Source organism: Lissotriton vulgaris, chromosome 4_1, assembly GCF_964263255.1.
Source record: "Lissotriton vulgaris chromosome 4_1, aLisVul1.2, whole genome shotgun sequence".
Lineage (NCBI taxonomy): Eukaryota > Metazoa > Chordata > Amphibia > Caudata > Salamandridae > Lissotriton > Lissotriton vulgaris.
The window spans coordinates 207,684,930-207,698,288 of NC_141691.1; the positions used below are offsets into that span (position 1 = coordinate 207,684,930).

At 44.6% G+C, this 13,359-nt stretch overlaps 1 protein-coding gene across 1 annotated transcript in view; it reads right to left on the reverse strand.

Moving 5' to 3' along the window:
* GRIA3 (glutamate ionotropic receptor AMPA type subunit 3) overlaps window positions 1-13,359 on the reverse strand; it is a 1,215,811-nt gene that overhangs the window by 193,717 nt on the left and 1,008,735 nt on the right. The gene's annotated exons all lie outside the window — the stretch shown is intronic.

Below are 13,359 nucleotides of genomic sequence, written 5' to 3' on the forward strand. Positions count from 1 at the left end.
ACAGAGGTAATCCTTAAGGCATAGAAGCACTCTTCGAAGTGCTTCCTACATGTCATTTACAGATTCGGTAAATACCGAATCAGTTCGTATACCGATTCGGTATTTACCGAATCTGTAAATTGGCCACCTACATCAGAAAAGCCTATTACCGGTCCGTAACGGCCAAAATTCGGTAATTTCGGCCGTTACTGACCGGTAACAGCCTTCCTACATCTGGCCTCTATGTTTACAAGTGGTGTAGAGTTTATTGTCCCTAGTAACTACAGAGTATGATAAACACTGTACCCTGAATTAGTTTTAGCAGAAAAACATGAGGAAATTTACCAGCGTGAAATGACCTGATAAATACTGGGATATGCAGACTTGAGTTCAGAAAGCATCATTTGCTTGTTAGGACTCTTTTTGTGGGGAATACTAGCAATAGGTGCACACAGTAAATTCTGAACGCGCGATATCAGATTTTATGAGGTGTGATAAGTATTGCAACCCCCCACAGGGGCACTCATAAAAAGTGCCAAGACTATAAACTCTGAAATAATATACCACCTGAAACTCACAAAAAAGTGACTACTGCACATGATGCCGGCGCAACTCATTCACATTGGGCGGGATCATGCAAAAAAATAAAACAGACAATCATGAAGCAGAGAATAAGGTGTATGCGTCCCAAAGCCAACTTAGTGCACTCATTTTCACAGTTAATACGCTCTGCCGCCTGCAGGTCATGGCAAGTGATTGAACAGATGACTCCGATCCAAAGTGGTCCACTTTTCCGATCTAAAAGATTTCCTTCATCATTGGAGGATGCATATAATTAATTAACTATCCTCAACACAATCACTAATTTCCTGAATTCTAGAGTATGACTCCAAGTATCAATGGTAATAGGTATCAAAATATTGACCAATAACATTTGGACTGTACCCACAATAACAGGCCAGAACAGTGGTTAACTTGCAAAGATGGTCTCGTTTCTTCTGTTACAGTTGTAAATGTACCTTCCAAACTCTCTTGTGTAATATACGTTTTGTGTCATCTCCTTTTATAAACAAGCGATTCAATTGCAGTACTCTTAGAACACTGGCCCGTGGCACACACACTACTTGAAGCACTTACTTAAACAAACTCAACTCGGGCGTCAAAACAAAAAGAGCTCGGACTCAGATGCATCTCATCTTTTCCAAACCACTCATGTGTCTATTCTCTTGAGGGCCTGGACACAGACATGACAGAAGAGCTGAGTTTATACATATGTAAAATGATGCATAATTGAACCCACGGGAACAATTACAAAATCACCACGGACTCCTGGAAGTTACTGAAGTTATGTCTGTAGGGGATTTTCAATAAACCATCAGTCCAAAACAAGGCTAACTTGTGACTGTCATGGGAACAGTCCTGTATTATCGAATTCACTTCAAAAAGACACCTGCAGGTATTTGCATTGTCCTAAATTTGCATAAGTAGTAAACAGAACAGACGCCGGAAGAACAGTAACACAAATCTTCATCATTAGTCGACTTGACTGTGGGATGCCCTCTACGCCGGAAGCACCACCCTCCTCCTCAAAAGCCTTTAAACCATCCAAAACACAGCGGCAAGAATCATCCTCGAAATGCCAAGGCGAGCCCACATCACCCCCCACCTCTGCAACCAGCACTGGCTTCCCATAAAGAAGAGATGCCACTTCAAACTGCTCATGTATGACTTCAAAGCCCTCCACAATACAGGACCCGAATATCTGAACAACTGCTTGACCTCCCACCACCCCACCAGGCACCTGTGGTCTGCCTTCCTGGCCCTCAACAACGTCCCCCGAATCCATTGTACTCGAGCCAGAGGACGCGCCTTCTCCCACCTCACTGCCAAGGCCTGGGACGACCTCCCCATCCATCTCCGAACCTCCTCCTCCCTCGCCAAATTCAGGAGTGGCCTCAAGACTTGGATGTTCGAATTGCTTCCCCCATGCAGCGCTTAGATATCCCCATGGCCATTAGTGGGCTTTACAAATACTGATTGATTGATTGATTGACACATGTACAATAAGTATAGAAAGTTTAGGATTTATTTTACTCCTGTTCACAAAACCCTTTGTAATTTCTTTCTTTGCTCATGTTAGAACATTTTCTTCTACTCTGGCCTTTCTTCTCCCGCCCCCTGCGAATAGTGGGGAAGTGGATGCTTCTGCAGCAGAGGAGCCTCTACTTTTCGCTTGTAATGCAGGTGTGCAGGTAAACATGGAAAATGTACTCGAACCTTTTAGTAAAGTCCCAAAACGTTACATCTGAGTGAGTTTCCTCTGGGTGTACAACTCACTTAAGTTGGATTTCCCTAACTGCTCTACATGCACACCTCTGGGGATTCCCAAATTACAACCACAGGACTTGGTTAACAATTACAATACGCCAAATAACCAGAAATCTTCACTTTTATAAACAAACTTAATAGGAATTGAACATTAATTTAAACCAGAGATAAATATGCAGTTTCTCACCCATATTCAACATAAAAGTATACTTATGTAATGTCTTCATTACATAAGCTGGTACAAGGATTACTTTAAATATTGAACATGTGAGTTCCTTAGAAGCTATGTCAAAAAACGGGTACAAATTCAGAATTACTGACTTATGCCAGTATTTAAAATGATGGAACTAGGGTGTAATTTAAGCATCTGTAAATTGATTTCATGTATAAGTTGTAAGTTTAAAAACGTTCTTTGTAAATCATGCCCACAGTGTCTGTCATTATTCATAATACATACATCTTGAAGAACAAGGGAACCCCAGTAGTGTGACCAGGGGTGGATACGTATATAGGAAGACACCGGTCAGGAGAAGGCCACTTGGGTCCTCGTGTAAGGCTACTAAAGTATTTTAGACAGCTTTAGTCAGGTAGAACAAAGTAATGTAGTCCAGGCGGGACTGGTTATGCAATATATGCAGGGACACAAGGTTTGGTATGACATCACATTAATTAACACCATAAACGGAGTATCATAGTGTAATTTTTTATAACAGTTCTGGTGCTCACACAGAAAGTGAAAGTGAGTGAAGTGAGGAGAAGGATTACACAAACTGATGCCTTTATGCATGGGTCTGAAGTCCACTGGCCGATTTGGTCTTTTTACCTCCAAAACGTTTAATTAGAACCTAAATGTCTGGTGGGAAGTCAGATTGTAGCTGCAAAGGGATGAGTGCCTTTGAGATGCCTCCCTACCCTGCTAAGCCACCCTTTGGTCATGGCCTTGATGAGTTCTTTGGGGCTCACTCCATCCGTGCTGGGTCTTTGAGAGAACTTGGGCAGGTTTGATGAAAATGTACTACAAGCAAGTCCAGCAGTTTGTTATAATGTTGGGCAAATGTTATCCTGCTTTTGCCAGGGCTGTACTAAGATTATAACCCAGCATTACCGTACCACCTTTTCTGTAAGACTTGGGCTGTAGACACTTCTCTGCCAATGTAGGTTAGGTTAGTTTAGGCTAAAATTATAAAGCGCACTGACACCATAAGTTTCCTGGCGGTGAATAATGATTGTAGAGGAGGCAACCGAGAGACTAATTGGACTTAGAGAAGAGCCAGGTTTTCAAACTCTTTCTAAAACTCATTAGGGTGCCAGAGGTCTTGATTGCCAAGGGGAGGGAGTTCCACAGCTTAGGTGCGAAGTAACTAAATCTGCGGCCTCCGAGTTTTTTAAGTTTAACCATGGGGATGACCAGGAGGTGGAGATGGGCTGAGCGGAGGTTACGGACCGGGCAGTGCTTAACAGTGAGTGACTTAAAAAAGTCAGGGCAGTTGCAATGGAGGGCCTTAAATATTAAGCAGCCAGTCTTGAAGGCGGCCCTTTGTTCAATTGGCAACCAGTGCAATTTGTGCAATAAGGGTTTCGCTGATTGCCATTTTGGGGTTTTATGGATAAGCCTTGCTGCCTGATTTTGCACAATCTGTAGGTGGTGGAGCAAGGACTGCGGAAGGCCTAATTAGAGGGAGTTAGAAAAATCAAGACGGGACAGGACAATGTAAAAGAACAGTTTGCTTGGTTTCCGTAAGTGTGATGTTTTTCTCTGTCCATTGTATATTTCATACTCCTTCAAGTAGTGCAGAGTTCAGCTCAAGCTATGATCTCTTGCCCATGTTAGCAGCTACTGTTCATCCTCTGATGGCACTGACAACCAATAGTTAACCCATTGTCGGCGTTGACTTGTGTAATAGACATAAAGACATCTTTGGTAAGAATACTTAGCACAATCAGCATGTGAGAGGGTAAACTACAGCATCTGCCAATCTATGCAGTTTTACCATTCAGCATTCACAGATTAGCATAGCGGATCTTCAGTGTCAGAGATTGCGGGTGAGAGAGCGCAATTTAAATACAAAGTATATAGTAGCCATATTTAGACATATATGTTATAAACGTAGGAATGAAACGTGTATCGTAATGTAAAGTTGGCGACTATAGCATAAAGGCCAAAGAATGTGATAACATGGTATAGGAAATGTAAATGTATTCATACGTTAAAATGCATTAGGTTTAGAAGACCCGCATATATGAAGGGTAAATGTATAGAAATGTGTAGAAATGCTTATGAAATATAGAAACGTGCACAGTAGAATTCGTGTACGTGTGCAACTTTAAATGTGTAACTTTGCATTGGGAAAAGCGGCGAGAGAAATGTAACGTGGAAAGGCGTAAACGTGGAGAAACGTGGATGAATGTATAAGAGAATTCACATAAAGATGTAACCAAGGAAAATGTATAGTTTATATTCTATGTAGTCGTACTCAATGCATTTCATGTACTTGATGTAGTATATATTGTGTAGAATGTTTAAGTATAACTAAGGCTTTGCTGAAATACGAATATATACAAGTATGCCAAAGGTTATACTGTGTAGAGGGCTTTTTGTAGGAATGCTAGAGGAGTTAGGTCATTTGTGTACGCAACCCAACTGGTCAAGAGCTCGAAGGAGCATAGTCACATGAAATGTAATTTAGTGGTCTTGTGAAGGTCGTAAATAGCTTGATGTGGACATGAGAGCCGAGAAGTCTAGCACTTGTTAGATTTAAGGTGACAATGCCGGACGGAGCTTATTGCTCGAACGTGAGTAGAGACACTTTTTAGGTGGACTATGTTTTGACAAGACCATTCACAGGACCTAGCAGGGTCAAGTTAAGAGACATAAAGTTAAGGCCTTGTCCAAAATTCACATGTTACATGATCTGAAAGAATCGATAAATGTCGACGATGAAATGATGAAGATGACATCCAAAGGAGAAGGGTCAACTTAACGGACGACGCGAGGAGTGACCAATGGAAGAAGCAGGAAGTTGACATCATCGGGGAAAGTCCGTGGTGGGCGTCAAGGGGCGTTCCATTCACACAGAGATTGTGTATTTTAGGGACAGCACCCCGGGGAGGAGGTAGCAATTGGGAGATTAGGAACAGCGAGACGAATTGCTCAGAGCAAGGGCGAAGGGTAGATGCCTTGAGCAGATGCGCTGAGACATCAGAAGCGCAAGGGAGCAGTAGGCCGAGGACCCTTAGAGAGCGGATGGGTAGGCAGATAGGGTATTGCTTCTGAAACTTAAGATTTCCTTTAGAGGCTAAAGAGAGTTTGAACTTCTTAGGGAGTCAAACTGCTGACACCTTTTTAGGGAAGAGAGACTTGTGAAGTAGGGTTGCCACATAGCATAGAGTAGGGACAGTTTTAACTCGATTATTGTTTTTATCTTACTGCAGATGACGCAGAAGGAACCACTTCACACCGAAGCTTAAAGCGACTGATATATTAATTGACTTTGTATTTTGTATTCTTTTGAGATTATATCCTGAGTGGATTGTATCATATTCAAATTAATCTTTATATAAACTTTTGAAACTTCATCAGTTGTAAGTGGTTCTTCAGAGTGGCGTCAGTTAATGGGGTTTGTCTGGCCAATGCGAGGGTGGTCCTTTCCTCAATGACAGATAATAACGGTCCAAAACAGATGAATGGGATTCTTTATTAAATTTATCATAATCATAAATTGATATCAAAATCCCGTTCCCCGCAGTTGGTAGCAGAGTATGATGGTTATCTTCTTGAGGAAGACGACCTAGGCCAGGTTAGTTTACCCCAAGGTCCCTAGTCATCGTCGACCAGAAGAAAAATTGCAGCCGAAGACGGTGCTGATGGTGCGTCGAGAGAAAAGCAGCAGAGTCGGTCGAGAGTGAGTATAAGGGTCATGCGTTGTAAGATTGCGGTGTTTTATGTCGTTCCTGTGTTGTAATGTCAAGCGGAGTTGAATGCCTGTAGTGTGATTGAGGGAAAGTTGTGAGCGCGCGCAACTGGATGAAATCTTATGTCCAGAGGACTTAAGTGGTTCGGGTGTATCGAACACCTAGAGTAATTTGTCTACCATTGAAAGGGGGTCATGAGGTACCATTGATTTCCCGACAGACCGATGATAGGGGGAGCGTATGTGTGAGTGAATGAGTAGCGGACGCTGGTCGTACGTTTACTGCGTGTAAGTAACCTATCAGTTGAGGCAAGTGTCCGACCGTAAGAGGAAAGACGCTGTGCCAGTTGAGGTGACAATTACAGTTAGACTGTGGCCGTACAGTCAGAGAAAAGTGATCGCTTGGACGGAAGTAGTCATTTTTCAATGTATGAGTGAAAGCGCATATGAAATCGTGAAAGAGTCGAGAAACGAGGGAAGCTGCTTTAGAAGAGACAAGTGACGTCAGTGTAGAACCGTGCTGGGATAGGCTGATTAGCGAGAGTCGTACAGGGATTGGTGGTTGTCATCAAGTAAGAAATATCATACGGGATCAAAATGAAGTGTTTTAAGGGTTTAGGAAAGATCTTTAAAAAGAAAAGGAGAAATTTATATGCCGGAGAAGAAGCTCCACCAGAAGGCACACCAGCACATCATATGGCAATAAATGTAGGCTTACATTCCATATTGTGGATTTCCGAGTGGCATAGGCTAACTGAAGGGCAAAAAGAACTAGCGTTTCCAAGATTTGGAACGTTTAAACTAGAAGTGTTGAACCAACTGAAGGCGACGATGCTTTCAATGAGACCTCTACCGAGGCCAACACAATTTGAAGCTTTTGGGGTGTGGTTTAGAACTGCACACGAGAGGGGCGTAAAGAGGCGCCAAGAAAGAGTGAGAAGAACAGTAAAGGCAGTGCAGGATGCTAAATGGGACGAGGAAGCTAAGAAATGGAGGGTGCAGAAGGTAGAAGCGGACAAACTGTTCACCATGATAGAGGCTACAGGAGAAAGGAAACCTCTAGAACAAGTAGATGAGGAAAGCGAGACGGAGGAGGATCTAATAGACAGGCTGTTAACAGATAAACCACCTCCATATAGCGGAGAACTCGCGAGTCCCATACTACCGCAAGTGGACGGAACTAGGTGGGGAGAGTATAAGTCGATCCCGGTATCAGAATGGGACGCTACTAAGACCGTAGAAATACCCCAAGTTAATCCTGAACAGAGAGTAGTGGGAAGATTTGTGGTCCAGAACGTGCCAGAGACGCAATGCGCTAGGTCGTATCAATTGCCGGACGCCTTGCAGGTTCCGGTTACCATAGGCCCTATTGTGTCAATCTACAACCCGGAAGGGGTCCAGCAGGAGGAACAGGCACGGTGGGATAATGAAAGAGCAGAAGAGGCGAATAGGAATGCCACAATGAATTCCCACAGGCAGATACGAGCACCAATAAGTCGGAGTACCCCATTAGATTCTGCAACAGGTCCCAGAGTAGAACAGGGAGATCGAAGAGGGCCAATGGATTTGAGGGGTCCTAAACCAAAAACCCATAAGGAATTAAGGGAATACCTGAGAGAATGGGACGCTGCCGAAGAGGCTCGGAATAAAAGTTTAGAAACGGGATCCGAATGGAGAGAGCAGGATAACAGGATTCTCTCTCATTGTGGAGCTGGCGAAAGCAGCCCCGAGTGGGAGGGAGGAAGCCAAGAGGGCAGAAGAGATATTTGTCCTACAAGTAATGGCAATAGGCTAATGTGCGAAGACAGAAGTACAGGGTGTGGCGAAGTGCCTCGTGTCACCTTTAGTGAAGGGGAACAGAGGACACAGGAGTACCGGAATACCTTCAGGTGCACACACCATGCCCCAGGTGAGAATGCGAGACATTGGAGTCACGGAAATATGGAGAGTCGCGAAGCGTCTCGACATGCGTCCGGTGATAGTAGTCGGAGTCACGAAAACATAGGGAGTTGCGAAACGTCTCGCCATTCTTCCGGTGATCGCGAAAGAGATCACGGGAACATGGAGGGTCGTGACGGACCCTATCGTTTATTAAGCGACACCAGACAGCAGGCAAGCTATAATGGGTTAGAACAGAACGGTGGATCCTATCTCACATCTGGAGAAACCGAGCTTAGAAATCGGAACGTAGGGTTGGGGGACGGAGCATTATTCCACCATACCCCACGTGGAGATGGAAAGGCTTGGGATCTCGAAGGGTGGGAACGAAAAGATGGAAGTAAAACTCCTCATAACTCACCTGTGTTCAGGCGTAGGGCGCATAGTGGAGGAGAGAGGGACATGAGAGAAGAACATAGAGCTGAAATGCTGAAAGCTGACATAAAAGCGAAACGGCTTGACGTAATGAGTTTGAAGGCAGATCTGGACGAATTGATTGATGGTACAGTGCAACTAGAGAGATTAAACTCATATACACCAGATGAGATACTGTTTCTATCCAAAGATATCACTCGAAGAGCGAGGTCAGTTCATGAGAACTTATCTAATTTAGCAAACAGGTACATGGTAGACCTGTCACGAACTAAGGCTTTACAGAGTAACCACAGGCTGACTTGCACAGATCAGGATTTGGATGATCGCAGAACGATCGCGCTGAAAGTACACATAAGGGAATTGATCGTAAGCATCAGAATATGGAGAGATCTAGATAGATGGGAGGAAAGATGGTCCAGAAAGGGCTCTGTTAGACGGAGTGTACTTGAGGGCTCCCAGGACACAGATTTGATGCGAATGGAAGCCTTCCCTTTGCGGGAAATTGCGAATGGAAGCTATGTCCATGTGCCTTGGACAAGGGGGGATTTGGCGGCATTCACCAATTCCTTCCCAAAGCTTAGGGATAATCCTGTCGAATGGTACAAACAGGTAGAAAGATTTGTGAAGATCTCAAAGGTACTGTGGGTCGACTTGAATACACTGTTCGACATCGTAGTACCCGGAGATTTGTGGACGGCGTGCAAGCTCAGTGTTGACTGGCCTACTTGTGAGCCAACGAGAGAGGCCAGGACGAATGGTCCATCTCATAGAGTCATGGAAAAGTACGAGAGGGTAATAGCGTGGCTAAAAGAGAAAGTGCCGGTACAAGACATAGACTGGGTAAAGATAGATCGAACTACTCAGGAGCCGAAAGAGACAGTGCATGAGTTTTACGAGAGATTGCTGAAAGCATTCAAGCAGTACAGCGGGTTAGATGTGATGGATCCCAAGGACATAGGACAATTTGTTTCAAAGTTTGTCTTAGGATTAAGACCAGAAATATGCCTAATGATCCAACAGCATCTGATCTGTTGGCAGAACAAACCTTTAGACGAGATTCTGAGATATGCAAGGTACTGTAGTGACGAGATAGACTCGAAGGCGAAGAAGCTTAAAGAGAAGTTAATGCTAGTGCAAATGCAAGCTGCTGGAAAAGATAAACCGCGGCAGCAGGGAACAGGAACGCAGGCAAAGAAACAGAACAATCAGAGCAGAGACGAGGAAGAAAGACCGAGACCGAGAATGGATATCGCGACACTGAAAAAGACGACGAGATGCCATCAGTGTAATGAGGTGGGACACTGGCGACGCGAGTGTCCTTACAATGTTGAGACAGGGGAATTAGAGCAGGAGGAGGAAGAGGTTCAGAACAACGTGGTTAAGGGAGCCACAGTCCCGAAGGGCAAGTTTGTCAAAGGGGGGACTCAGACTCCTCGAGCCCCGTTTCCTCAACCACCTCGCATCTCAAACGGAGGGAAAACCTACAGACAGATGCCATTGTTTGTAGGAGGAGAGGAATGTTACTACGTTGATCCTCTTACAGGGCAGCGGGCGAGTAGGGACGAAGACTGTACTCTAGGAGCCGCCTTGGAAGTAGATCAGAGAGGACCATACGTAGAGGCTGAAATAGCAGGATGTCCTACAACCTTTTTGGTGGATACAGGGGCCACTCGATCCACGTTGAGATCTGCAGTAGTCCCGGGTCTGCCAATATCAGGAGAAATGGTTCAGGTGGTAGGAGTAGCAAATAAGAGGATGACGAATCCTCTGACCGAGCCAGTGTCAGTGAGAATAGGGAATTACAGTGACGAACATCAGTTTGTGATCTGCGATTCTAGTCCTGTGTGTTTGCTAGGGAGAGATTTGCTGTGCAAACTGAATTGCACGATACATTGTACACCTGAAGGAGTAGAAGTGCAGACAAATGATGAGGACGCAGATTTCAAAGTTGTGAACTCAAGGGAATGTGTGGAACTTTATCCTACTTTGACAGTGGAGGAGCTTCCACAAGATTTGAGGGAGAAAGTCTCAGCTGAGGTATGGGATTTTACTGGGGAAGAAATTGGTTTGATCAAAGGAGTGGAACCGGTAAAAATCTTGGTTAGACCCCATGCTGAGTATCCAAGAACACCACAGTATAAGCTAACGCCAGAGACGATTGCAGGGATTAAGCCTGTGATCGAATCCATGATTAAGCAGGGAATACTGAAGGAGATCGTGGGTAGTCCGTGTAACTCCCCGATCATGGGTTTGCAGAAACCTAGTGGAAAATACAGAATAGTGCAGGATCTTCGAAAGATTAATAACATTGTTGTCTCATGTTGTCCAGTGGTACCGAATCCATCAGTGATATTGTTTCAGATACCGTTCCAAGCTGAATGGTTCACAGTGATAGATTTGTGTCAGGCTTTCTTTTCGATACCGTTAGATGAGGAGAGCCAATATCTTTTCGCTTTCAAACTGGAAGATCGCGTCTTAACATGGTGTCGTATCCCTCAGGGGTATACAGAAAGCCCATCGATCTTTAACCAGTTATTGAAACGAAATCTCGAGAGTCTAGTACTGCCCAAGAATTCAGTTCTGGTCCAGTACATAGACGACCTCCTTGTTGCGTCAGAAACTGAGGAAGCTTGCAGAGAAGACACCATCACCTTGTTAAATCACTTGGCTGAGAACGGACACAAGGTGTCTCCAAGTAAATTGCAATATTGTAAGACTGAGGTGCAATACTTGGGCCATAGGATTGAAAAGGGAAAGCGGAAGGTGTCTCCAGACAGAATAGAGGCGATTATGAAAATGAACGCGCCTACGACACAAAGAGAAGTCAGGATGTTTCTAGGCATGGTCGGTTACTGTCGACAGTGGATAGCCAACTTTTCACTGAAGGCAAAACCGTTATTACAGCTGACGCACAAAGGAGTAAGTGATCCGGTACCATGGGACAAAGATTGTTTGATGGCGTTTTTGCAGCTGAGGGAGGACCTATGTCGTGCCCCGGCTTTAGGAATGCCAGATTATAAGAAACCTTTTTTGCTTTACTGCTGCGAGAGAGAGGGATGCGCTTTAGCGGTATTAGCACAGGTCCATGGAGATGCGCGCAGGCCAGTGGCGTACTTTTCGGCTACATTAGATCCAGTAGCCGCAGCGTTGCCCGGATGTCTCAAATCCGTAGCTGCAACGGGTGTCAGCATTGAAAGGTCTGAAAGTGTAGTTATGGGTCATCCGTTAGAAGTGTATGTACCACATTCTGTAGAACTGTTAATGACAAGGACTAAGACTCAGCATCTGACGAATAGCAGGCTCACACGCTACGAGCAGGTCATACTGGCTGCTGAGAATGTGACCCTAAAAAGATGCTCCGTCTTGAATCCTGCAACCTTGATGCCACTTCCGAATGAAGTGGAAGATGAAAACTGTACAGAACATGACTGCCTCGATGTGACTGAACTATGTACCAAACCGAGACCTGATATCGTAGATGAGCCATTGACAGACCCAGACGAAATTTTCTTCGTCGATGGTTCATGCGTAAGAAACGATGTCGGTCAGCTGAGAGCAGCTTATGCAGTATGCACGATTACCAGAGCTATAGAAGCCGCTTGCCTGGAAGGAGTACACTCCGCTCAGGTAGCTGAAATTGTGGCTTTGACTCGTGCTTGCTTAGCAGGCGAAAGACTTCGAGTCACCATATACACCGATAGTCAGTATGGATTTGGCGTAGTTCATGATTACGGGCAGTTGTGGTCTCAAAGAGGTTACATGACTTCCTCGGGTTCTCCTATTAGGAATGGAGAATTCGTGAAACTACTGTTAGAGGCTTTGCAAAAACCTTTGGCCATAGCTGTGGTCAAATGTGCAGCTCATACAAAGAACACTGATTTTGTATCACTAGGAAATAAATATGCCGATGAGGTAGCGCGGTATTGCGCAGAGCAGGGATATTCTCACACTGATGCAAAAGTGGGGGGAATCCAGGAAATGACTGAATTGACCATGTTGTTAGATACTGTAGATACGTGGGATGAATTGAGAGCAGTACAGGAAAACGCACCAGATGAGGAGAAAAAGGGCTGGGAAACAGCTGGGTGCGAGAAAAGTGAAATGAATTTTTGGGTGTCTGCCGACGGAAGGGCAGTATTACCGAATGAACTCATTAGTCCCATGGCAAGGAAATTGCATGGATCAGCACACATAGGAAGAGATGCTATGGTGAGAGTATTCAGACAAACGTGGTTTAACCCTAAATTTAGAGTAGCGGCAGAAGCAGTGTGTCAGCGATGTACAATCTGTCAGCAACTAAATGTGGGTAAGAGAACACCAGTTACCTTGAGTCACATAGGAAGGTCTGGGGGGCCTTTCAATAGGATGCAGATTGACTTCATAGAAATGCCTCCATGCAACAGACTCAGATACGTGCTAGTGATTGTCTGTATATTTTCTAGATGGGTTGAGGCTTACCCTACACGTAGGTGCGATACACTTACAGTAGCAAAATTGTTACTTAGAGAGTTGATACCGAGGTTTGGGGTGCCGTCCTCTTTGGAATCGGACAGAGGAACTCATTTCAATAGCGAAGTGGTGAAGATGCTGTGTTCAGCTTTAAATATTGATCAAAAGTTACACTGCAGCTATCGACCAGAAGCTTCAGGGATTGTAGAGCAAATTAACAGTACTATCAAGTCCAGACTGGCTAAAGTTTGTTCGTCAACATCCCTGAGTTGGCCAGACGCACTTCCAGTAGTTCTCATGAGTATACGTAGCACACCAGATAGAAGAACAGGCCTCTCTCCACATGAAGTGCTAATGGGGAGAGCTATGAGACTGCCAT